Source organism: Tupaia chinensis, unplaced genomic scaffold (genome assembly GCF_000334495.1).
Source record: "Tupaia chinensis unplaced genomic scaffold, TupChi_1.0 Scaffold000187_1, whole genome shotgun sequence".
Taxonomy (NCBI): domain Eukaryota; kingdom Metazoa; phylum Chordata; class Mammalia; order Scandentia; family Tupaiidae; genus Tupaia; species Tupaia belangeri.
This window is the reverse complement of record NW_006159662.1, coordinates 110,701-138,138: the sequence shown is the minus strand read 5'-3', so window position 1 is coordinate 138,138 and position 27,438 is coordinate 110,701. Positions and strand designations below refer to the sequence as shown.

Below are 27,438 nucleotides of genomic sequence, written 5' to 3'. Positions count from 1 at the left end.
ATCAGAGGATGTAGAGAGACTTATCTTTGGGAAAGTGATGGACTAGTTTCAAGAATGTGCACAATTTTTATACCCTTCGATCCAGTATCTCTGTTTATGGATGTTCAGTTTATAATAGTGAGTACTGAGTGCCTACTGTGTGCAAGGTTTTGTGTTTTGTGACAAGCACTTTACTTATGGGCTCTAACACTCATAAAAACCTGACAGGTAGATAATATTATCTCCATTTTACAAAGGAGAAGATAATTGGAACTTAGTTGAATAATTTGTCCTGGATCATATAGTTAGTGGTTGCCAAGCTGGGATTTGAATGCAACTCATTTAAATACTAAAGTTTATCCTTTTTATGATGTTGCTGCCATGTAAAAATATGGAAAAATAGAAAGGTCCTTATTATTGCATATAGTAAGGGAGTGGTTTACATTATCAGATACCAACCTAATGTAATAGATTGTGAAGAGAGGGAAATGTTACTGGAAAGATGCTTATGACCTAAGGAAGAATGGATATAAGTGTATCTGGCATGTGATTACAAACAAGTGCGTATGTTTGCATTTGTATGTACTTTGTTTTATCTCAAGTAAATGAGTCTTTATTAGGGAAAATTTCATGAATCCAGTTGTAAGAGGTACATCTGGTCTCGTGAAAAGTAAATAATACATTCTCTGACTGTCTCTTGTTGTTCTCACTCTCTTCACATTGTCATTCATTCTGCCTTTTTAAAATTTTTTTTGAGACTCTTCCCTGCTCTCTGCCTTCATTTATAGACCAGATTTGCTAATGCATCAACATGTACCTGATTTACAAAGGCCTGTAGCCCTGCATCTATATGAGTTTGTAGTTTCAATATTTACTATTCTTTGGCTACTTGCATCTCTGGTTTGAAATAAAATTCTCTATCTTTCAAAAAAAGAAAGAAATCTGATGATAAAAAAATCCTACAAAGAACTCTGATGCTGGATTGGCTGGTTAGACTTAGACTTACATGAAGCTTTGGAAGTATTTCGACCTGTGGTATTTTAAATTGTCTTCTCATAAAAACTCATTATAAAGTTGTGTGCTATTAAGGACTTGGTTATTAATAAAGAACTTGGTTATTAAAGGAGATGTATCTCTTTGGATTTGCTTATATTTTCTGTGAGTGGAAGAGGCTCAGACAGTGTACACCATCATTTACTCTGTTGCCCAACACTTTGGTAAGAAAACCACTGGAATGGTAAAAAGAAAAATAATATCATCTGGTGAACAAACTGAGACAGTGCTGTTGAGCTGAGAGAACAAGACAGACAATAAAACAGAAAGGGCACATTGGTGCTCTCTAACAGCTAAGTGATAAATAAAAGGGTTAATTGTCCTGTGATGTGACAGTTACCCAAGTATGTGTGGTACATAATGTCTGGGCTACAGGTACCAGGCCAAATGTAAAATCAAGGCTTTAGAATCATGGAATATTATATCTAGCATAAAATTTAGAAATCATCACAGCCAACCAACATCATTTTACAGATGAAACAAATTAGGGCCAAGAGACTAAGTAACTGGAAAGAAAGGTAGTGGTGAACCAAGTCTGGAAGACAGAGCTGAAACTCACACTTGGCTGTTGTGAGTATCTCAGGCACATCTTGATACCAAGTCAAACTTTGACCCTCCTGTGAGTACTCTTTCTATAGACAGGAGATAATCCCTGAAGTTAAAAGATTTATTAAAACAAACAAACAAACAAAAACAAGAGCACTAGGCATCGTAGAATTCAGGACCTATGTTTATTCAATCAGTTATCAGATGATTGAATGGGTCTATTCAGTCATACTGGAGCCATTCATCCATTTATTCATCCCCTGGACATTTATTCACTGCTTCCCTGTGTGTTCCACAGGTAGGTACTAAACAGTATACAAAGAGATGATTGCAACTTAGGAGAACCTCACGTTCTGGTGGGGGACAGATGTGCTTACCAATATTTGTAATTTAACTATAGCTCCAAGGAAAAATCATTAACTGTTTACATCTTGGAAAGTGAGTGGGAGAATCAAAGATAGGAGTAGGTAGTCAAAACAGACCCAGCTTTGGTCTTTGGGACAGTGTGAAATGGCTCGAGTGTCCCGGAAATCCTGAAATCCTGTGTGATTGGAAGGTAGGAGGTCATCTAGCAGAACAGTGAGTGATGAATCAGGAGAAATGGTAGGAGCCAAAGTGTAGGCCTCGTGGTTCGGGAGGCATTCATTGTCCGACTCAAATATTCTATGAAGTGCTACTGAGAGAGGGTTTCTTCCAGCAGCTAGATTAGCATAATTTTGTATTTTAGACTCAACTGTGCATCTATGTCCCTTAGCAACAGGTTTTTTGTTAATAATATTCTGAGCTCGATATGAAACATAGAGCCAAACTGGTGTTGAAGAGCTTTTCTTTGGCAAGTCTACGACTAACTTAATCAGAAAAAAAAAAAAAAAAAGAAAAAAGAGGATACCAACCTTTATGAGGAAGCAAGTTGACTTGGGCTCATTAGTATTGAATGTAGTTTTCATTAATTACCATTTGATGACTCAACTTGTAATGACATTTTGTTGGCATTTCACCGACTCACACTTGCCTCTGTTCAGCATGGCGCGCCTTGAGGTCTGATGATAGGTTTTCATTCATAAGGGCATGTCTGCTAGTCTGCTTTTTGTTTTTTAGCTGACTAGCTTGACATTCCTTCCTGCCAAGAACTGGGGAACTCGCCTGCTCTCCCCGTTTGCCTTCTGCATGAGGTCATGGTGGTGCTACTCACATTTGAGTGCCTGCCACTCTGGAGGTTTTACAGAACAGGAAACTCAGCTTCTGTGTTCTAGAGCTGGAGACTGGTCCTTTGGAGGTCAGTCTTAATCTCTGAAAGAGGAGAGAGTTCCAACGTTCCAGAGAGTCTTATGAAAGTGTGGGATGGAGCACCTTGGTGATGAAATGCAAAACCAAACTTAAAGCAGTTTCTTCCAAATTTCATAAGGAGTTAATATTATTTTTATGTTATTTTTCCAGTTTCTTTTTTTTAACTTGAAATTTCCAAAGTCTGTATCCACAGCCTTGCATAGTTCTTAGCAACAAACTTAGCAACAAATCCGAGAAAAAATTAGCTATTTGTATTTCAAACTAGATCTGTGATCTTATCCACATCGTCTAACCTCCTTGGGCCTTAGTTCTTCTAATTGGATAGGTCCTACATTCCATTGTCTTAAAGAAATGTCTAATTTAAAAATTATTTTAGAGTTTTTTTTTTCCTTGCCTTAAGGCACATGCGCTTGCGGGAAGGGTGGGGAGAAAGAATGACAGAGACAGTGAGAGGGAAGGTGAGAGATCACTCCCAGAGTGGTGGGGTGGGGGGCGCACACCAAAATTCCTTCTCCTCCATTCTCCTTCCAGGATCTTGGGCATGCATGCACACGTGCCAGGTGTGATTTTGAAGCGACTGGGTCCAGGACTTGAACAGAGTCTGACCATGTGGGAGTCTAGCGACGTAACTGCTATATCATCTGCTGGTCCAAAGAAATGTCTAATTTTTTTTTTAAAGTTTATTTTATTATTTATTTATTTTTTTAAAGAGATTTTCACCTTAGAATGCATGTGCTTGCTGGACAGAGAGTGAGAGACAGAGACAGTGAGAGGGAAAGTGAGGATCACCCACCTAGGCGGGATGGCCATGCCACAGTCCCTTTTCTTCCATTCTCTTCCTGGGTCTTGAGCATCCATGTACATGCACCTGGCATGATTTTCAAGCCACTGGGTATGGACTTGTGCCATGTCAGCCATGTACTCATGCTGCAATGAGGCTTAATTGTGGGCACATGCTTACTCAAGAAAGCCTGACTTACTCAGGGAAGTCCTGGAATGTGAACCTAGGATCTTTCACATGTGGGTCCAGTTGTGTAACTACTGTGCCACTGCCTAGCCCAAGAAATATCTAATTTGATTGGGAAGATATTTTAAAACTAAAATATGTGGCGAATACACGGATACAGTACAGATATAGGAGCATACAATTAAGGTGGGGGAATGCTAGAGGATGAACTATTTTGAACATGTCACCTTTCCTGCATTCCATCTGGGCTCCAGGAAATCATACATGCTTTTATTGTTTTTGATGGAAGCCTGGAAGAAATTAACTATTTAAACCATACTCTGATAGTAACCTGACTTTTTTTTGGCAAGTCTACGACTAACTTAATCAAAAAAAAAAAAAAAAAAAGAAAAAAGAGGATACCAACCTTTATGAGGAAGCAAGTTGACTTGGGCTCATTAGTATTGAATGTAGTTTTCATTAATTACCATTTGATGACTCAACTTGTAATGACATTTTGTTGGCATTTCACCGACTCACACTTGCCTCTGTTCAGCATGGCGCGCCTTGAGGTCTGATGATAGGTTTTCATTCATAAGGGCATGTCTGCTAGTCTGCTTTTTGTTTTTTAGCTGACTAGCTTGACATTCCTTCCTGCCAAGAACTGGGGAACTCGCCTGCTCTCCCCGTTTGCCTTCTGCATGAGGTCATGGTGGTGCTACTCACATTTGAGTGCCTGCCACTCTGGAGGTTTTACAGAACAGGAAACTCAGCTTCTGTGTTCTAGAGCTGGAGACTGGTCCTTTGGAGGTCAGTCTTAATCTCTGAAAGAGGAGAGAGTTCCAACGTTCCAGAGAGTCTTATGAAAGTGTGGGATGGAGCACCTTGGTGATGAAATGCAAAACCAAACTTAAAGCAGTTTCTTCCAAATTTCATAAGGAGTTAATATTATTTTTATGTTATTTTTCCAGTTTCTTTTTTTTAACTTGAAATTTCCAAAGTCTGTATCCACAGCCTTGCATAGTTCTTAGCAACAAACTTAGCAACAAATCCGAGAAAAAATTAGCTATTTGTATTTCAAACTAGATCTGTGATCTTATCCACATCGTCTAACCTCCTTGGGCCTTAGTTCTTCTAATTGGATAGGTCCTACATTCCATTGTCTTAAAGAAATGTCTAATTTAAAAATTATTTTAGAGTTTTTTTTTTCCTTGCCTTAAGGCACATGCGCTTGCGGGAAGGGTGGGGAGAAAGAATGACAGAGACAGTGAGAGGGAAGGTGAGAGATCACTCCCAGAGTGGTGGGGTGGGGGGCGCACACCAAAATTCCTTCTCCTCCATTCTCCTTCCAGGATCTTGGGCATGCATGCACACGTGCCAGGTGTGATTTTGAAGCGACTGGGTCCAGGACTTGAACAGAGTCTGACCATGTGGGAGTCTAGCGACGTAACTGCTATATCATCTGCTGGTCCAAAGAAATGTCTAATTTTTTTTTTAAAGTTTATTTTATTATTTATTTATTTTTTTAAAGAGATTTTCACCTTAGAATGCATGTGCTTGCTGGACAGAGAGTGAGAGACAGAGACAGTGAGAGGGAAAGTGAGGATCACCCACCTAGGCGGGATGGCCATGCCACAGTCCCTTTTCTTCCATTCTCTTCCTGGGTCTTGAGCATCCATGTACATGCACCTGGCATGATTTTCAAGCCACTGGGTATGGACTTGTGCCATGTCAGCCATGTAGGAGTCCAACAATGTAGCCACTATGCCATCTGCTTTTTTTTTTTTTTTTTTTTAAGTTTATTTACATTTTGAGAGAGAAAGAGACAAAAGAGAAAGAGAGGCATCCCTAACAGGTTCCTCATGCTGCAATGAGGCTTAATTGTGGGCACATGCTTACTCAAGAAAGCCTGACTTACTCAGGGAAGTCCTGGAATGTGAACCTAGGATCTTTCACATGTGGGTCCAGTTGTGTAACTACTGTGCCACTGCCTAGCCCAAGAAATATCTAATTTGATTGGGAAGATATTTTAAAACTAAAATATGTGGCGAATACACGGATACAGTACAGATATAGGAGCATACAATTAAGGTGGGGGAATGCTAGAGGATGAACTATTTTGAACATGTCACCTTTCCTGCATTCCATCTGGGCTCCAGGAAATCATACATGCTTTTATTGTTTTTGATGGAAGCCTGGAAGAAATTAACTATTTAAACCATACTCTGATAGTAACCTGACTTTATATGTACTCAACTCTTGTTTTCCAAAATGCATTTACCCATTTTTACTCAGCTAAGATTAAAAGATAAACAATAGAATAGAAGGCTGGCTTTTGTATAAGAGTCATAAATATTGGAATATATGACCAAGAGAGGTTGTGAAAGTCTTCAAGAAAAGCACAGCATCGGCTTTGTGAGGGGGTTCACACTTAACGTTACTAAGTTAAAAAATAATAATCTTAAATATATTCCAATCATTTGGAATTGATTTACAAGGGGAAAGAAACTGATATGCTGCCAGTAGCACTAGATTGCTAGACTGCAAACAACACTTTAGAAGAAGTGAACAGCTGTCACACTTCTCCATCCTCTGGAGAGATTTAGCTTTGGAAAGATAACAAGTTTGTAAATTAACAGATCTCATCTACATTCCATCCGTTTGCCTGGAGCTTCTGCTACTCTAGCCTCACCCTCTTCAAGAGCACAGGCAGCCCTTTGATTCTCCTGATTCAAAGAACTTTTGCTTTCCTTTTCCACTGTTGGGTATGCTAATCATCAGGCAGGGTTACAATGAGAATTAATGGAGAAATCTGTAATTGTTCTTGCTTAATGGGGATGGTACAGTAAATATTCTGCATATAGTTTTGTAAAAATCAGTGGATTTTTTTTTCCTGGTTATTCACACATTGGGAAGAATTTTAAGGAACACTTTTCTATCTTGTTTGCCAGGTTTTATCCTCAGAGGCTGACACATAGTAGGTGGCCAACAGGTACCTTTTGAATAGACATTTTTTATCAGTATCCAGGGCTAGTTTATTCAGACATGCAAAGTGGATGAAGGTGGTTTTTGATAAATTCAATCTTCCTTTTCTAGCCTTTCCTCTCCTTTATTCTCATAAGTGAACATCACAGTAACACATGATGCCGTGGACACTTGACCACATGGGAAGGTTCTGGGTTCATGACTGGAGACTTCCCTGACTATGTTAGGCCTGCATGCCCATGCTCAGCATCTAGGGCTGGTGGGGGCTGGAGGTGGATTGTGGCATGGAGACCCTGTTGGGGGTGCCTCCCCCACCTCATCTCACTCATGGGAGAAATCAATGATAAATAAAAACTTAGAAAAACAAATAACATCTTGATGTGCTTGCAGAATCGTCATGTGCCCTCCTCATGTATGAGGATACTTCAAAACATTTGTGGAAAAATGGAATTAAAGTACAGTTTAAAAAAAAAAGAAATTCATGTATAGATTTTTTATTTGAATAATACACCTTTTCCATGAAGTTTTTGGAGACCTTTTGTGTGCGTATGTTTTTTTTATTGTGGTAAATATATGTGACAGAACTCATTATTTTAGTCATTTTAAAGTACATAATTCAGTGGGTTTTAGTGAATTTGCAGGGTTGCACAGTCATCAGTAGGCTCTGGTTCCAAGACATTTTCACCACAGAAGGAAACTCGTGGCACTGTGAGCAGTCACTCCTCAACTCCTCTTCACCCTGTCCTTGGCAACCACTAACCTACTTTCTGTGGATTGGTCTATGAGCTAATTCCTGTGAATGGAATCATGTAAAAGACAGCCTTTTGGATCTGGTTTCTTTCACTTAGCAAAAGGCTTCTAAGTTTCATCCATCATGCTGTAGCATATATCAATACTTTGCTCCTTTTTATAGCTGCATACTACTCCCCTGTGCTGGTATACTACTTCCTGTAAAAATCTGGTGTTTAGGGGCCAGCAGATGGCATTGTGGTAAAGGCACAAGACTCCCACATGGTCAATCAGGGTTTGAATCCCGAACCTGGGGGCTTGAAAATCATGCTGGGTATGTGTGCATGTATGTCCCCAAATCTTAGGAAGATAATAGAGGAGAAGGGATTGCAGCTTGGCCATCCCCCTGAGAGGGTGGTGATTTCTTATTTTCCTTCTTACTGTCTCCCTCTCTCTTCTCCAGTGAGCACACATACCCTGTGACAAAAACCTCAAAAAAAAAAATAATAATCTGGTGTCTAAAGAACCACTGAAAAAATATTGATCATTAATAAATTACATGTAGGAGTAACTAACAGAACTTAAAATGAGAACTTATCTAAGGGAATTTACATTTATTAGGTGTAAAATAAAGAAATACATTTCTAAGGGTGAAATCTCAGAGGTGAGGAGTTATTTCCAAGGTGACAGAAGACTTTCCTAGTGTCATTGAATTGTATATTTATGGATGGCTGACTTCTTATAAAGCTAAGTCAACCAATAGCTGTGGAACTGGAAAAAGCATTGAATTGAGTAGGTAGGCACACAGATTCTGGTCTCGATTTTGAACAAACCATGTTGCATGCAGTTCTTGTGTCCAGTGTTTCTATTTATAGTTTTGACTACTTTTGTTGGGTTAGCTTTTGTACCAGACCCTGTGGTCAGCTTGTTTGCATGCATCATCTCATTTAATCCTCACAAAAATGATAGAAAACTGTATAGTTTACCATTAGCTCACAAAGATATTGCCTATTAATAAGAGGTGGAAAACTCAATACTATAGCTGAAGTTTTCCTGAACTGTGAGAGACACACTATTTAACTACCTTTAGCCTGATCTATACCCACTGCAGTCTCTGACTTATGGTGGTTCACTTCATGATTTCTGGACTTCCCAACACTGCAAAAGCCATACTCATTCAGTAGGAACTGTCTCCCCAATTTTGAATTTTGATTCAGAGTAATGTATAACAAATTTATTATAAAATTGGCTTTGGGATATATTTATCACTATGCTCCAGGCCAATATAAATGTTCTGAGCACATTTAAGGTAAGCTAGGCTATGTTGTGATCTTCAGTAGGTTAGGTGTAGTCAATGAATTTTTGATTTATCATCTTTTTCAACTTATAATGGGTTTATTGCAGTGAAATACCATCATAGTTTGAATAGCATCTGGATATGGTAGGAGCTGGCAAACTCTAACTCCCTGAGTGTTTTCCTGTAACCTGTGAGCTAAAATGGTCAATACAATTTTAAGTCCTTTAAAAAAAATCATAGAAAGAATATTTCATGACACATGTAATTTACATGTAGTTCAAGTTTCAATGCCTATAAATAAAGTTTAACTGGGACACAGTCCCACTCATTTGTTACCTATTATCTCTGCGTTTTTGCTGTGTGGGTAGAGTTGAGTTGTTGGAACAATAACTCTGGGGCCCACAAAGCCTCATGCATTTGGTATCCGGCCCTTTACAAACAAATTTGTTATCATGCATGAAGTGGAGGCAGGAAAAGAACTAAATGATTTCTCTGGTTCCTTTCAACTTTAGTATTCTGAGAATCACAGAGAAAATTGCTGAGGTCTTCTGTTTGCCGTGAGATCTCCAGCTCTCTCAGCCCTCTTGCCCTCTGAACAATTGAGTGTGCCTGCTTGCTAAAACAGACTGGGTCTGTCTGAAATAGACAGCTCACCACCTACCCGCAGCTAGACAGCCATGCCCTGATCTCCCATCTCTTTCTGAATCTGTACTTCCATTTATTCTAAGTAATAACAGTATTACCATTTATTAAATGCCTGTGATCTCAAGCACTTGATAGAGTTGTGAAGGTTTAGAAATGGTACGTGTGAGCTCCGTTCCCCCTCCCCCCCACATTTCGCCAGAGGATGTGTGCTCACTGGGGAGACACAGAGAGAAAGAGGGAGGGGGGAGTGAGAAAACATCCCCGTGGGAATATGGTCACGTTGCAATCTGTTCTTTTCCATTTCACCCTCCTTTTGGGTTTTTGGGCACCCACACACTTGCACCCAGCGTGTTCTTCAAGTCACAGGGTTCAGGACTCAAACCATGTGGTCAAATAATGCCACAAGCTGGCCCTATAAACTCAGGTTTATTTATTTCTCTTTTGGGGATAAGAGGGTTGAAGTTCAAGAAGGTGAGGTTGTTTCTCCAGGATATATCAGTAAGTTTGGTGCCAGAGTTCAAACCCCCATCTTTGTGGTCCCAGGGCCATTACTTATCTGATGTCTTTGCATTCAGGGTACCGAAAGCTACCTCCCCCCTCCCAAATGCACCCTTTTCCTCTGTGTACACTTTCTCCATCCCCCTCCTCCATCTTTGTCTAATTGTCTTTTCTTTATGTATTGCCTTTGCATTCTGAGAATAACATTCCCTCGACTAGTCTTTTGGCTAAAATAGCTACTTTGGCTCCAAAAATAGGAATCGCATTTCTTGAGCCATTATATTCACACACCAGACACTGTACTAAATACTATGTGTTTCATTTAAATGTTATAATAACTTTTTGAGGTATCTACTAGTATTATCATTTAAAAATGGAGGCATCTAGGACTTAAAAGGGTAAGACATTTTCCAAGGACATATGGTTGGGAAGAGGCTGAGTAGAAACTTGAACCCTCTATTCTTTTTAATCACTCTTTGTGCCTGTCTACCATACCTCAGTCCTCGCCCCATACAGCTCCTCTCTTCTTGGGACATACAGTGGTCCACTCTGACCGCGGCTTTCCACATCACCCATTCTCTTGTACATCTTGCAGTCTAACACCAATTTCTTCACAATACTGACACTTTCCTTTATGGATCACCTATGAATGTTTTACTTTTATCATTTCTCTTTTAAGAATTGATGTATTTATTTAATTATTATTATTATTGTTTTTGTTATTATTTAAGTTTGCTATAGGGCATGTGTGGTCGCCAGAGAGAGACAGAGAGAAAGACAGAGGGAAAGTGAGAAAGCTAACCACCACGTCTGGAGCTTGAACTGTAGTCGACCATGTAGGAGTCCAGCACCTTAACCACCACTCCACCTACTGGCCCCAATAATTGAAAATTGTTGTGTAGCTTCCTTTTGGCCCTCATAGTTTCTGATCAGAAATTTGTTGTCATTCGACCTGTTTTCTTCTATGGGTAATACTTTGTTTCTTTCTGGCTGCCTTTAAGACTTTTTTCTTTAGTTTTCAGAGGTTTCACTATGATGTATTTTGGTATGAATTTCTTTAGGTCTCTCATACTTGGGACTTTCACAGCTTCTTAAATTCTTGGTGTGTGTGTGTGTGTGTGTGTGTGTGTGTGTGTGTTTGTATTTCCCCCCTCAAATCTGAATGCTTTTTCAGCCCTAATCTCTTTTGTCTTCTAGGACATCAAGGATATTTTCTTTAAATTGTGTAATTTCTATTCATCTCTCTTCGAATTCACTTATTCTTTCCTTTGTATCTATCCTACATTTTGTTGTTGAGACTATCCATTGAGGTTTTTTTTTTATTTTTTTATTTTAGTTGCTATGTTTTCTAGTTTTAAATTTCCCATTTAGAGTTACTGAGTGGCAGTACAGCAGTAAAACCCTGTAAGACTGACCCAATTGGGAAGGCTCCAGGTTCTTGTCCAGAGATCTCTCTGAGTCTGCAAGGCACATGTGTGCTCACAGTCTGGGCTGGCTGAAGCTGGGGGTTAGGTCACAGCATCATGACCTATATTGGAGGTGCCTTCTCTCTCTGTCTCTTCCTCTCTTTGTCTCTCTCACTCATGGAATAAATAATTAAACCTTAAAGTTTCCATTAGGTACTTTTTTTATATAAGCTATTTGTTTGCTGGGATGTTCTCTTTTGTCATTTGTCTCAAGCCTGTTCCACTGCTCCTTGAAACAATTTTATGATGTCTGTTTTGAAATTCTTGTCAGATCGTTCTAACTTATGGGTCAGCTCAGTGTTTATTTTCTATTCTCATTCAGTTTGAGATCTTCCTGTTTCTTGGTATGATGAATGACTTTTGAATGAAACCTGGACATTTTGTGTATTATAAGACATTAGTTCTTATTTAAACCTTATGCTTTAGAAAGTCTCCTGATGCCACCCTGATGGATGAAAGGGTTGATGCCTTGTTACTGGTTGGGGTGGAAGTGTAGCAAGTATGAGATCCCTTGGCCTCACTGCCCCCCATCCCCACCCCCTACTGCTGAATAGGGCTGGTTCAGGCTTCTGATAGACCTCCATTAACACTTCTGTGGCTGGAAGACAGAGGAACTTGGTTACTGCTCTCCACGTGGCCTCTACAGATGCCGTAGAGGGGATGGCATAGTTCTGACCTTTCACAGGGCTCTCTCTGACACCACCCAGCAGGCAGAGGAAGTGACTTTCTTCTTGACATCTCCTTTGATTTGTGCTGACTACCTCTAGTTATTGGAAATCTGTAGCTTTTTTTTTTTTTTAAATACAGTGCTAATTTAATTTTTCTATCCAGTTGATTATTCTTTCTGTTACCTTTCCTTGGCTCTTCCACCTTGTATTTCCCAAATGTGAACCTTTCCAAGGATAGCTCTTCTGTTCGAGTGTGCTGTTCCAGAAGAGCACTTTGCTGTTCCCAGACCTCTGGGTGTCACCTGTCATCATGGCACCTGGCAGGTCTCTCTGACGGCCTACTACTCCTTGTAACCTTAATCCCAAGGGTCTTACTCTCCGAAAGACACTTCTATTTGTATCTCTGCCACCACTTCAGACTCAATAACTACAACAGAAAATGCATTTGCTTTTGCCTTCTGTCTTTCTCAGTTTTAATTCCCAACCTCTGTGCATTGTTCTTATAAGGCTGTAGACATTAAATCATCTGATTCCTTAGTCTCCCTTGTCTATTTGTCCTTCAACTTGCCTTACCAAAGGGTTTATTTAAGGTGAAGAGCACACGTTAAATCTGGTTCTGCCACTTGTAAGCTGTGTGGCATTGAATATTTGACTTAACAAAACCTCAGTTTCCTTATCTGTGAAATAGGGTAGATGATAATAGTAACCAAATTCAAGGGTGAAATGAGATTATTTATATGTAGTACTTAAACACAATTGGCATCTAGTAGAGGCCCGAAATTGTGGGTTTCAAAAATTATCTTTTTTTTTTCTTTGGAGAGGTTTTTGCTATAGGGCATGTGTGCTTGCCAGAAAGACAGAGAGAGACAGAGAGATAGAAAGCGAGAATTCACCCCCCAAGGGGGATGGCCATACCACAATTCCTTCTCCTCCATTCTCCTCTCGGGATCTTGGGCACGCACGCACATGTGCCCAGCGTAAGTTTAAGCCACCCGGTCCAGGACTCGAACAGCTCGACTACATGGGAGTTCAGGAACATAGGCATTATGCTAACTGCTGATCCCTCAGAAATGGTCTTTTAATTATTAATGTAAAACTATTTTCCATCCTGTTGCTCAAGGACTCAATTTGAGTCCTAAGTCTCAAGTTTCCCTTGCTTGGTTTTCCAGGAAGTCTTATTGTCTCTTTCCATCCAGACCATCCAATTTATATCAGCATACTTTTTACTTTTTGCATATATTCTTCTAGTCAATCTCTTGTCTTTATTTAATTTGAATATGTTATCCCTCTCCTACTTTGTTTCTATTCACAGAATGGCCATTTTCCCCCTCCTTTTCTTCAAATCCTCTGTTGTTTGAACTTGGAGTGACCAAGTCATGGACTTGGATACCATAAGGAAGAACATCATGCAGTTCTTCCCACTTGGTCAGTTTAGTGGCTTCAGTAAGATTACCAAGCCTGTTTGTGGTAGTCAGATGTTATTACCCTTTCTATATCATGTCAATATTCTCTAATTACATACATTTTCTTCTACTATTCAGCATTCAATTGACAAAAATGCTTGTTTTATGATAGGCTCTGAGATAGTTGTCAAAGACAGAAAGGAGGATGAGAACCAGCTTTATGTCATGGTTCTTAACAGTGGGCATGTCTAAAGTTTGTACCCTAGGTGTCTCACTTGACTTACCCTAACCCAGGCCCTGGTAAGGCCTTCACTTGTCCCAGGAGCTCAGAATTGGCATGTGAGGAGAGGGAGGGTGACTGACACTCAAAAGCAAAGGAAAGCAGAGTAGATGGCAGTGGAGAGTCCAACAACACAGAGAAAGCAGTGATTAGTTGGGGGGCAGGTAGTGTTAGGAGAGTGTCACATTGGAGGTGGGTTTTGAAGAATAAGCATGTACCAGTAGGGAACATATTTTGGTCAGAGTGAGGAGCCTAGGGAAGGCAAAGAAGGAATGAACGTGTCCTGTATGGTGTGCAAGTTTATTGGTATACGTGGGGTGTGTCTGGGATGTGTTGTCTTTAGGACATCATAAGATGGGAGGTAACAGAGGGAATGAATGGCTCAAACTCACATCTTTTTTTTTTTTTTTAATCTAAAATTCCATGTTCCTTTTCTATTACTCCATTCAACTTCCATGTAAGGGGTCTGAGTAAAATTGATTCTAAAGTATTTTCTAAGTGATCTTATCTGCTAGGTTTGTCTTTCTGTACCATTGAACTACAGCTTGGTAACTTTCAGGGTTTTCCCCTCCCAATTCCTGTGTGATATATATTGTGAATGGAAAGGTTGGGCAGGGCCATGAAGATTAGGGACACCTCCTATGGAAGTTTCTGGATGGAGGAAGATGCTTTGCTGGTCCTGGTCTATTTCTTGACCTCAAGGATGATTTCTGAATCAGTGAGAGTTCTTTGTCAAGAGGTACCAGAAGAAGTACTAGTTTGGGCAAGAAAAGACTCCATTGAAAGAACTAGCTAACTCATTCCAAAGGGATAGAGAATGTGAATCAGAGACAGTAGAGCTGAAATAAAGTCCCCAAATACCAAAGGAGTCTGGTTCAGATACCACTCCTACCACCATTAGGTGCAGGTAACAGCTTGTCCCACACTACTGGACAGCAAGTGTGGTCATCGTAAAGCCTCCCCAGACTGGACGAGGTTGCCACTATTTTGTCAAGTTCTGTAATGAGTACTATGCAGGCTCTTCCGTTCGCATTACCAGGGGCTGATTCTGAGTTTGTAGTGGTTGCCCTGGACTCATACTATGGCTGCAAAAGATGCTGGGAAAATGAGTATCCAGCACTTTTAGTTTGTATAATGGATGGCAAGCCCTGCCTTAAGAGGTGAGGATTCTCCAAACATAGAAGGGGAGGGAGATATAAAATATTTGGCAAATGGGCACTGCAGTCTCCAAGCTGACCATTGCCTGTATGCCATTAATTTTCTCTTCACTGCAGTCTCACAGTAAATCCAAAGAGCATGTGCATCAGGTATAGATTTTACTATGAGAAAGAGGAAGGGAACTTGACTCAGGGAAGTTAAGCAGTGAAGAGAAAACTTTGGAGTCTTAGATTACTTACTGACCTCAAAAGCAAAAGGGCTGGCTCAGCCTTAGCTAGGTCTGTCTGTCAGCAAGCTAATTCTGCTTTACTTAACCAAAGTGAAATTTTAAATGTGAACAGCAATGCCTTGATTTGTAAATGATTTTCAGAAATCATAGAAAAATTTTGTTTGGTCCATATTAAAAACTCAATGAAGTAAACAAGTTTTTTTTTTTTTCTCTCCCTGTTCTGCAGGTGGGAAAGCCGTTGCAATTTAAATTAAGTAGCTTGTTTGGGGTTTATATAACTATCAGATGAAAAAACCAAAACTTGGATTTAACTTTTAATTTCTGTTTCAGTATTCTCATCTTACCATGGGTATTACCCTATAAGAATTCCTTTTTCTTTAGGTAACAATGAATAATTTCTAAGGCTGGAACCATAGAGTATGGACAGGCCCAGCTGCAGTAGTGTGCACTGGTTAATGCTGCTACTTGACAGGCTAAAGAGACATGGAAGGTTTGGGTGCCATTCCCGCCCCAGCTCTGAAAGAGGGCGTGAGGGTGTATGCCTGTAGTCCCAACTACTCGAGAGGCTAAGGTGAGAGGATTGAGACAGAGAGAGACTTGCTCTAAAGGAAGAAAAGAGAGTATTGAACAAGTCCTCGATTCATTTCTGTAATGACTGAGTTAATAGAACATACACATGAGTTTTATTTTCCATGGGTGGTTATTCAAATGAGGGGTATGGTACATTTCTTTTCTTTTTTTTTTAAGATTTGCCAGGGAGTTTGTGTACTCACTGGGAGAGACAGAGAAAGAGGGAAAGTTCCCCCATGGGCAATGGTCATGCCACAATCCTTTGCCCTCTTTTCTCCACCCTTTCAGAATATTGGGCACAAGTGCCCATATGCCCAGCGTGTTTCTCAAGCTGCTAGGTTTGGGACTTGAACCGTGCTGTCAACCATGTGGGATAAAGTTGCCTTAACCACCAGGCCACAGGTGCTCTCTTATTTTGAGATATTTATACTGTCAACTTGGGTTTCAAGTGTATCAACCTTAGGTTTAACTCAATTTTATTTCTATTTATTAAAATACGTACTGCACATTGCATAAAAAATAGAACAGGTACACACACAGCTAAGGAGTTAAGCGTTAAGGAAAAAAAGGTTTATTTTTTACCCTGCAACAAAGGTATTCTGGGTATGTAGCATGTTGTCTCACCAGCTGCTGCCTTTTTAAGCGTTAGATTAATTTTCATTGCTTTAGTCTCTACTGGTGATTAATAGAAACTGGGATGGGGGTGGGTGGATCTATCACTTTGACTAAGAATATCAGGTTTATATAATTCAGTCAATAACTGACAATTTACTGTTAAATGGCAGAACTCTAGTAACTGTTCTCCTAGGGAATGAGAACACGGGACAAAGATACAGACTGTGTTTACGTTTGTCAACAAGTTGCCCAGTGACGTGCAGGAAGCCTAAACTACACTAAGTGCTGAGATTGAATTGCTGGATTAAGAATCGTGTTACATGGTCTAAATTAGCAGTCGCAGGACTAGCCTAGCTAAGTCCCTTTCTATACCTCAGTTTCTCCACTCATGTTTATAGGTGTTTACTAGGTGCTAGGTCTCTCATGCGTATTAGGTAATTATTCCTTCATTACCACTCTCCTAGGTATGTGTTGTTTTTCCCTTTTTAAAGGTGAGGAAACCAAAGTTCAGAAAAGTTGAGTAATTTCCTTTGAAGTCATGGAGCTAGTTAATAGCAGAGTGGGGAAGCAGACTTAGGTCAAGGGCATTTCAGAGCCACTCAGCTCATTGCTTCTGCTTATCCACTGCTTTTGGGGCATCATTTCAATATCCCCCACAGACACCAAAATGCACATGTGAATGCCTGTCTCTTCCACCCTTTTATAATTGCTGTGTTTTGAGCTTATTAGGGGAATGGATGCTTGAAAACACAGTAGCTGGACTGAACAATGATATATATATTTTTAAACTCAAATCATGTAATTTTGTGAAGCAGTCATTAATTTGAGACTTGTAGCAGTTTGATGATGCAGTTGATTAATATAACCTCATATTTATTGTAACCTTTGTTTACTGCAAACAGAGAAGTCCTATATGAAAGTAAATTGGGAAGTAGGAATTTGATGAAGGAAGGCAATTTAGTGAAGAGGTAGGCATTGGAAGAGGAAGATGATGAAGGGAAGAATAAAAGTGATGACTTCATTAGGGTTCATCAGGTGCTATCAGAAGTGTGAGCATTAGCTGACCAGAGGGGAGATGATTAATAAATCTTACCAGGAGTGAGTGGGCACTGAGGGATGCTTATCTCTAGCAGGGAGTCCAGACTAGGGAGTCTTGATATAGATGAGACAGCTGAGTCTAGTGAAATGTAAAACTACTAGACTATTGAGGCCAGTGAGAAGATGGGGCCATTGCAATCTGAAATTGAGAGACTGTATTTGGAACACAACAGGGACTAAACATATGTTTGTCAGAGAGAGAGAGAGAGAGAGAGAGCGCGCACACAATGGGGCATGGTCACACCGTAGTCCCTTCTCCATTTCTTCATCCCGTCAGGATTTGGGGCATGAATGCACATGAGCCTTGTATGTTTTTCAAGCTGCTGGGGCCAGGATTCAGAGTGTGATTGGCCATGTAGCATCTGGTTCTTTTGACACTAGATTACTAGATCAGCCCTAAGGAGATGTCTTTAATGCTTCCTCCATCAGCAAGCTCTGACAAATTCACCTAAATGTTGTCATGGTGTATCTCCAAGTCATCTTGTTGTTTCTAGTTTATATCCTCTGCTCTCCTTACTTTCAGGATTAATCAAGCAATGGCTCAGTTTTCTAGCCCTGTAGGGACAAATATTATAATCATCTTTTGAAGCTCAAGTTTAGACGCTGTGGATAGCACAGTTGGTAGCAAACTGAGCTGTGCTAGAAGCAGTGTGGCCACAGGTTCTAATCCCTTGATTACCTTGAAAACAGGCCTGGGATGTATGTGTGTGTGTGTGTATCCAAGATCGTGAGGAGCTGGAGAGCTCGGGAAGGGGGATCATGGTGTGACAAGACTCCATCAAAGGGACTTCTCTCTCTCTCTCTCACGTGTGCATACACTATCTTTTGTAAATAAAATCGCAGGACTAGCCTAGCTAAGTCCCTTTCTATACCTCAGTTTCTCCACTCATGTTTATAGGTGTTTACTAGGTGCTAGGTCTCTCATGCGTATTAGGTAATTATTCCTTCATTACCACTCTCCTAGGTATGTGTTGTTTTTCCCTTTTTAAAGGTGAGGAAACCAAAGTTCAGAAAAGTTGAGTAATTTCCTTTGAAGTCATGGAGCTAGTTAATAGCAGAGTGGGGAAGCAGACTTAGGTCAAGGGCATTTCAGAGCCACTCAGCTCATTGCTTCTGCTTATCCACTGCTTTTGGGGCATCATTTCAATATCCCCCACAGACACCAAAATGCACATGTGAATGCCTGTCTCTTCCACCCTTTTATAATTGCTGTGTTTTGAGCTTATTAGGGGAATGGATGCTTGAAAACACAGTAGCTGGACTGAACAATGATATATATATTTTTAAACTCAAATCATGTAATTTTGTGAAGCAGTCATTAATTTGAGACTTGTAGCAGTTTGATGATGCAGTTGATTAATATAACCTCATATTTATTGTAACCTTTGTTTACTGCAAACAGAGAAGTCCTATATGAAAGTAAATTGGGAAGTAGGAATTTGATGAAGGAAGGCAATTTAGTGAAGAGGTAGGCATTGGAAGAGGAAGATGATGAAGGGAAGAATAAAAGTGATGACTTCATTAGGGTTCATCAGGTGCTATCAGAAGTGTGAGCATTAGCTGACCAGAGGGGAGATGATTAATAAATCTTACCAGGAGTGAGTGGGCACTGAGGGATGCTTATCTCTAGCAGGGAGTCCAGACTAGGGAGTCTTGATATAGATGAGACAGCTGAGTCTAGTGAAATGTAAAACTACTAGACTATTGAGGCCAGTGAGAAGATGGGGCCATTCTGAACTGAAATTGAGAGACTGTATTTGGAACACAACAGGGACTAAACATATGTTTGTCAGAGAGAGAGAGAGAGAGAGAGAGCGACAATGGGGCGGGGCATGGTCACACCGTAGTCCCTTCTCCATTTCTTCATCCCGTCAGGATTTGGGGCATGAATGCACATGAGCCTTGTATGTTTTTCAAGCTGCTGGGGCCAGGATTCAGAGTGTGATTGGCCATGTAGCATCTGGTTCTTTTGACACTAGATTACTAGATCAGCCCTAAGGAGATGTCTTTAATGCTTCCTCCATCAGCAAGCTCTGACAAATTCACCTAAATGTTGTCATGGTGTATCTCCAAGTCATCTTGTTGTTTCTAGTTTATATCCTCTGCTCTCCTTACTTTCAGGATTAATCAAGCAATGGCTCAGTTTTCTAGCCCTGTAGGGACATATTATAATAATCTTTTGAAGCTCAAGTTTAGACGCTGTGGATAGCACAGTTGGTAGCAAACTGAGCTGTGCTAGAAGCAGTGTGGCCACAGGTTCTAATCCCTTGATTACCTTGAAAACAGGCCTGGGATGTATGTGTGTGTGTGTGTATCCAAGATCGTGAGGAGCTGGAGAGCTCGGGAAGGGGGATCATGGTGTGACAAGACTCCATCAAAGGGACTTCTCTCTCTCTCTCTCACGTGTGCATACACTATCTTTTGTAAATAAAATAAGCAACAACAACAACAAAGAAACCTCAAGTTCAGCTCTTTAAGCACTGACACTTAAGCCCAATTTTTATGGGACTTTTGCTAAAAGACTATTTTCTTTTCTTTTCTTTTCTTTTCTTTTTTTTTTTTCTATTGTCTCATAAATGCAGTCTACCATTTTATTTGGGAAAACCATCATTCTGCTGGTCTGCAGTGGAGAGCCCATTAGAGCTTGCTAAGGTGAGGATCTTTCTCAGAGTCGGGAGTCCGAGGTCTCTTCATCGTCATCCTGCTACCTTGCGGCAGTTGGAGTGTCTGATGATCACCGCCCAGGCTCCTCTTTTAGTTGGTCACCTCTGGCCAAGGCTCTTTTCATTTTCCATTGTATTCTCCTGCTTTTTAATTATTATTATTATTTTTTCGCCTGGCCACAGCTCCATTCTTGACCCCTGTGCTTGCCTTCCTTAGCCATCTGCAGGGAGTGAGAAGTCTCCTTCCTTCTGGTCCATGGACTGATTGCTTTGTAGGACCAGATGGCCTTTTGGTGTTTTACCTCATTTGGCTCTTTGCAGCATTGTTCAGAGGCTTTGTTTTCATTGCTGGGGGTGACAGTGCCTTCCTTTCATTTCTGCCTCTCATTTTTTTCTGTCCTTGGGACTCATGGCTTTTCCACATGTCGAGGTTGCCAAGAGAAAGGCTCCCTTGACAACTGAAAAGTTGGTGGGTGTTACAGGGCTGGCTGGGTGTAGCTGTTGCAGGTGGTCAGCCAGGCGTGGTATGCCAAGGTCAAGGGCAAAGGAGGGCATGCCGGGTTACAGTGTTTGAAAGGGACACCATCAATTTTCTGATGACATGACGAAAAGTTATAAAGGAGCCTGCTTCTTTCCTTCACTTAGCATTACTAAGGGTCTGCATTTTGGAGCTAGGCTTTCTGGGTTTAAATTCCTGCTCTTTAACTTACTAACTATGTAGCCTTGGGCAAATAACTTAACATCTCTGTTTGTTAATCTGTAAAATAGGGATGATACTAGTATCCAGGACATAGGGTTGATGTGAGGATTATATGCTACATAGTATACATTACATATAACATACGGTATATAAACTATACATACATGATTGATATATGGAAAGCCTTTATGACAGAGGTGTTATACAGGAAACAAATGCTATTTCAGAGTTTACTGTTATCTTTCTTTCTTTCTTTCTTTTTTTTTTTTTTTTTTTTTTGGTGAGACTAGTTATTATTCTTCAGACTCCTCTGAGGGGATGGTTGTCATTTCTATCCTTATTTAAAATATATAGCATTTTGCAGGTAGTAGGAAATGAGTGAGGATGTGTAGTTTGATTTAAAACTGAGGAACATGGGCCAGCCCTGTGACTTCATGGTTAAGGAGCTGGATCACACATAGATTACCACTGTTCAAATCCTGGCTCCAGTGACATGAAACAACACGCTGGGCACATGGGCATGTGTGCCCCAAATCCCGACAGGATGGAGAAATGGAAAACGGATTGCAGCGAGACCATGCTCCATTGGGGAGTGCTTACTCCCTTTCCTTCTCCTTCTGTCTGTCTGTGTCTCTCTCTTTCTGGGGCGCACACATACCCTCTCGCAATGAAAAAAACACAAGTAAACAAAAACAGAAGCACAGTAAATAGCTGCTTACTCTGAGTCAAAGGCAGTAGCATTTGAAAAGGTTGGTTTCCATGTTGCCTGGCTAGAGGGTGACCAGTCAGTTCACTGCACCCTCTTCCCGGGCCTGCAGAATTTGCTCCTGTTTCCATAATGACTTTTCCTGCTTGATTCAGAGACTCTTGGGTTTGGACAAAGGCTTAGAGTTCTTTCCCAGCCTTCTTCCAGGCTTTGACTCTCTGCAACATTCTGGAAGTGAGTGATTAAGCCTATTATTCAAATTTAGAGTAAGAGTGTCTTTTCCTTGAGACAGTTTTAAGATCTGTAATTTCATAATAAAGTTGAGCTATGTAGTAAGGCTAGATTTTTGGTTTACTCTTTTTTAAAAATAATTTCTTAATTGATTTTATCTGTAAAAGAACATCATAAAAATTTCAAATACACGAAGTACAAAGAATAGCAAAACACATAAAAACCATATACCCAAAGATTCAGACTACCATAATTTTGCCAAATTTTAGTTATCCATCCTCACTTTTTCCTTGTGTGAGCATTTTAAAGGATGTTTGGTTTACTATAAAAACACCTTTTGAAAGCGTAGTCTGTGCCAGGCACTAAAATATACACAAGACCACCCTCAGAGTCCTTACAGTCTAGAGAGACAGTAGAGTTGGATAGACACAAAGAAGATAATAACCCTTAGATAGAAAGATTTATGACTTATGTAGACATAAAGTTAAGCTTTGAGTGAAATGGGATGAGTAGAGGTGAGTCTTTAAAATGTTTATGGAAGAACTTTTACATGAGCTGAATCCAGAGCACTGAGTAGGTTTGCATGAATCAGACTGAGAAAGCAAGCACATTCTAGACAGAGAAAACAGTAAGAATAAGGACACGTCACCTCATTGTGTCCTGGTGACCTGAGAATCGCAAGAATTTGGCGGAAATGAAGCATGAGTGAAGGAGAGCAATGAGAGTGAACAGTGGATAGTCAGGGCCGTTGCTGGATCTGGCTTGTGTTTGGCTCCTGACAGGCAGTTATTACATAGCCAGTAATTTGCCAGGTAGTTGTTACACTGCCGGGAGTTTGAAACCAACAGTGGTGGAAATATTTACACCACAGAAGTCAGCAAATACTGCATATCAGGGCCTTCGTTCCCCCTCCCCAAACAGCTACTTTATCAGCACTGCACTGATGGTGCTGCCCCTTGTATGCCACTCCAAAAATTACTCCTTGGGGCCCTTCATTGCAAGCAGTGGGGAGCCAGTGCAGAATGGTTGGCAGGGGTGCAAAATGGTCATGTGTGTACTTTTGAAAGTTAACTCTAGGACTTTAGTCCTCTGCTTCAGGAAACAGACCCAAAGAAGGAGATTTGCGTGTAGGAGATTTATTGAGGTGTATCCTTGGGACCAGCATTTGTGGGGATGCCAGTGAAGCAGGTTTGGGCAGAAGGAAGTGTCAAACAATGAAGTTGTTGGAAGCTTGGAGCCAACATGGCCCATCTGGACCAGGAGTTTGTACCCCTGCACTGGGCAGTCACTGAGGATGAGGCAGGCCCTGAAAAGGGGCACATACCATGGTGAAGTGGCTCTCTTCTCCTGAGGACAGTGCCTGAGAAGGGTCGGCAGTTAGAAGAAAGAGGGTCTTAGGTTAAGGTGATTTGGGGTGGTATGCCCAGCACCCATTGCACTTCAGTTGTGGCTGGGAGGCTAGATGAGGTCCATGGGAGGTGGGAGGAATGGATACTGGTTGGGATGGTGTGGTTCTAGTTCCTGTTAAAGACGTTGAGGCCTGAGCTAAAGTGGCAGCAGTGGGGATGGAGGAATTAAGAGGGGGCAACATGAGAGAAGATAGAGCCTGGTTCCCCTAACATGGTGGTTCTCCATGGGAGGAAGGGGCGGGTGGGATTGCCCCCAGGGTGTATTTACAATGTCTGGAAACATTTTTGTTATCATTATGTAGTGGGGATAGGAGGGTGTTACTGCCTTCTCGTATACAGAGACTGCCAAATATCCTGCAATGCACAGGACAGGCCCTACAACAGAGAATTCTCAGGCACAAAATATCAATAGTACTGAATTCTAGAACCTGTGCCCTAAGGATATTAGTAAGAGAGGGAAAAAAGAAAAATGTCTCTTTCTGAATTCCTGCCCTGAATGTCAGGGTATTGAATTCACAATTCAGTACTAGATAGCTAAAGTAGAGATAATACTTCTCATATGGACAGAGACGAGAACTTCTATCTTCTAAGCAAATGCACATACCGCATTGTTTCTGAAGCCCTGCCTGTCTGGTAGGAAAATTTTAATTATGGGTAACAGTAGATTCTGATGTCTTTTCTTCTTGTTCCCCCTCCCCCAACTCCCCAAATTAGTTTCATTTTTATTTAAAAACACCAAGTATCAGTCCTGTAGCACAATGGTTTAAGGGGGCAGATCTCACATGGCTAACTGTGGTTTGAGTCCTAGCCCTGGCAGCTTGAAAGACACATAGAGTGCATGTATGTGGATGCCCCAAATCCTGGTGATATGGAGAAATGAAGGGCTAAGGATTGTGGTGTGTCCATGCTCCATTGGGAGATTCACTTTCTTTCTCTGGCGAGAGTGCATGCACCCTCTGGCAGTTAAAAAGCAAAACAAACCCACAGAGATAGAAATAGACTGAAAGCAAGCAAATAAAAAGAAAAGGGGCTCTAAGAATAACCTCTCTTTTTTGCTGTGGTAGTAAAAGTTTTGCAAACAAATAGAACTACAGGGGTTATTTTAAAGTGCATGTCTTAGGTAGTAAAGCAAATGACGACAATTACATTTAATTATCCAGACCCAGAAGCTGATTAGGGAGGTTAGGATTTAGATCACGGAGAAGCACCATATAAAGGACCTTCCTCTGCTTCTTAGCATTGGCATATGCAATTAGAGCCAGTTGGCAAGAGCTTGGGTGTGCTGTTTCATTCGGCTGAAAGCTGGTTATTGCTCAGAGTGACAGCCTCAGCCAGGTGCTCAGGGATGTTCTGGTCAGAGCCTAGGAGCCAACACTAAGCAGGTTGTTGGGATGAACTGAGACTATCCTTAGTTGGACTGAAGAGTGCTTAGCAGGCATGAGAATGAAGATTTCTGAGACAGCTGCCAGTAGGAAGAGCATAAAAGGGATGCATTAATTCATGGTACTAGAAACTAGATGTGGAGCAGGGGTCTGAAACTTTCTGTGTAGAATCAGGTGGTCAGTATTTCCAGTTCTGCAGGCAGTATGGTGACACACGAAAGAAAAGAGGTGGTAGGTCTCTGGGGTGGTAGTTTCCTGACCCCTGGACTAGGATCCCGAGAAGTTGATTATAGTTAAAGATGATTTGGGAGTACCAAGGAAGGTGTGGATATGAAGATGTGGGCACAACTGTTAGACTAATCATTAAGGAGGCTGAACACACGCATTTTGTTTCCTTTATTTTGATTTTGGTCTCTTTCTTCTGGCCATTTTGAGCCTTTCTTTAATATGAGAATGAAGACCTCTGAGACAGCTGCCAGTAGGAAGAGCATAAAAGGGATGCATTAATTCATGGTACTAGAAACTAGATGTGGAGCAGGGGTCTGAAACTTTCTGTGTAGAATCAGGTGGTCAGTATTTCCAGTTCTGCAGGCAGTATGGTGACACACGAAAGAAAAGAGGTGGTAGGTCTCTGGGGTGGTAGTTTCCTGACCCCTGGACTAGGATCCCGAGAAGTTGATTATAGTTAAAGATGATTTGGGAGTACCAAGGAAGGTGTGGATATGAAGATGTGGGCACAACTGTTAGACTAATCATTAAGGAGGCTGAACACACGCATTTTGTTTCCTTTATTTTGATTTTGGTCTCTTTCTTCTGGCCATTTTGAGCCTTTCTTTAATTTGGAATGCACCCTCACACACACTTGTGCACACACACACTTGAATGTCTTATTTATTGATAATTTTCCATTTATAAATTTTTGTGTTAGTGTTAAATAATAGGAAGAACCTTTTCTATTCTTCTCTCTTAACCTGTTGTAAGTACAATTTAGTTGTTTCTCTCTTGGTTTTAGCTCTCAGTTACATTTTTTCTGTTGACCTTGGGTCAGAATTTCTCAACCTTGACCATATAGTCAAGACCTTGACCATTTAAAGAAATTTTAGACATCTCAATGCCCAGGCTGAGTTTGGAACAACTAATCAGAGCTCTAGGGATAGGCCCAGGCATCATTCTATTTTAAAGATTCTTGGAAGATTCTAATGCGCATTCAAGGTTAAAAATTATTTTATTGGATTTAAAGAAGAAGGAGGAGGAGGAGGAGAAGAAGAAGAGGAAGAAGTAAAATGCCCTCGATCCTTGCTTTATATGCTGAAGTGAAGATAGAAATTTACTTTTGTAGGTTTCTGTTTATGGTACTGATTATAGTAATGAAATGAAATTTTTTTAGATTTTTAGGGTTGCATTCAGACAATGTTATTTCCTAGCAACACTGTAGGAAACCCTTGTTGTGGTTTAGTAAAGGCAGTAAAATATCAGGAAGCTATCATGACTTGGCTGATGAGTATATTTCTAGCCAGGAATGCTTTCACCATCTACAAGTGTCGTGTCAGCCTTTGAGTCTGGTGAAAACTACCAGGTTACAGTGATTGAGTTATTACCCACATGAGTCAATCTTACCAGAGTCAATGATCAGGGCAGATGCTCTGACTGTGACCAGGGGGAATAACCTTCCAACATTATCATGGGTGTATACACCTTTGATGATATTTCTTTGATGATATTAGCTCCCAGTCAAATCAGCTAAAGTGATTTTTGTTTAATGTATAGAAACTGGAAAATTCAAAGGCAATAAGAGAAGCAGGCATTTCTCCCCTGGGTCTCAATATTATTCGTTTAATTAGGAAGAAAAATCTTTTCCAGGGGCACTAAGCAGACTTATTCCCAGGTTTCAAACCTGCAGGAATAATCTATGTTACTTGTTCACTCTCAAAGCTATACACATAAAGAGAAGCAATGGGGTTAGCATAAACTAGGGGTTAGCAAACTTTTTGTAAAGGATCAGATTGTGAATATTTTAGGCTTTGCATGCCCCGTACAATCTTGGTTGTATATTCTAGTTTGCTCTTTTTTTTATCTTCCTGTAAAAATATAAAAATCATTATTTGTTTTATGATTGTATGTCAGGCCACAGTCCTGGTGTGATCTTATTACTTTTACTGTATCTTCTAGGGCTAGGGGATCTAGCATCTCTGTCTACATTGCCACCTATTCTCTGAATAAAATTTTGACTTTGTCAGGAAATTGAGTGGGTAGCCAACTGTGTTTGCCTCAATATCTAATTTATAAAATTATTGCAATAATTATTAGATGAGATAACTAAATAAAGCAATAATATTGTTTTAGGCACACCATAGGCTCTCAATAAGTAGTCGCTACTTAAATTATTATTATTCTGTTCTTTTTAGTACACCTGTATTACCATTGGGACATCATGTCATCTAAACTATACTCAAAAATATTCATGAAATTCTGATTAGATTGCAGTAGACATTATTTTGTGACTTTTTATCCATTTAGTTTTCCTCCATTATGGGGAAGTATGGCCTCTTTTGTATTTTGTCTCTGTATACCAAAATATAAATTAGTTTGGCAGTGGATACTTTGATGAAGAAAACTGATATATGAATTTTGAAAACTTTTAGTATTACTTTGATCAAAATGAGGATATTTTTCTCATTGTGTTAGTTTGGCTTGACTAGGTAACAAATAACCCTCAAATCTCTGTGGCTTAACAAAAGAAAAACGTTACTTCTTGTTCATGCTGCGTGTTCCACATAAATCAGCAGGGAGCCTTATTCCCACTGGAACTGACACTAATGGAAGCTCTGCAATCATGTACAATAGTTGCACTGTCAGGAACACCTGACCTTCTCAGTTACTGTGATAAGGGAAAGA

The 27,438-nt window shown here is 40.4% G+C and overlaps 1 pseudogene; it reads left to right on the top strand.

Moving 5' to 3' along the window:
- LOC102487381 (spermine synthase-like) overlaps positions 1 to 27,438 on the top strand; it is a 58,621-nt pseudogene that overhangs the window by 25,506 nt on the left and 5,677 nt on the right.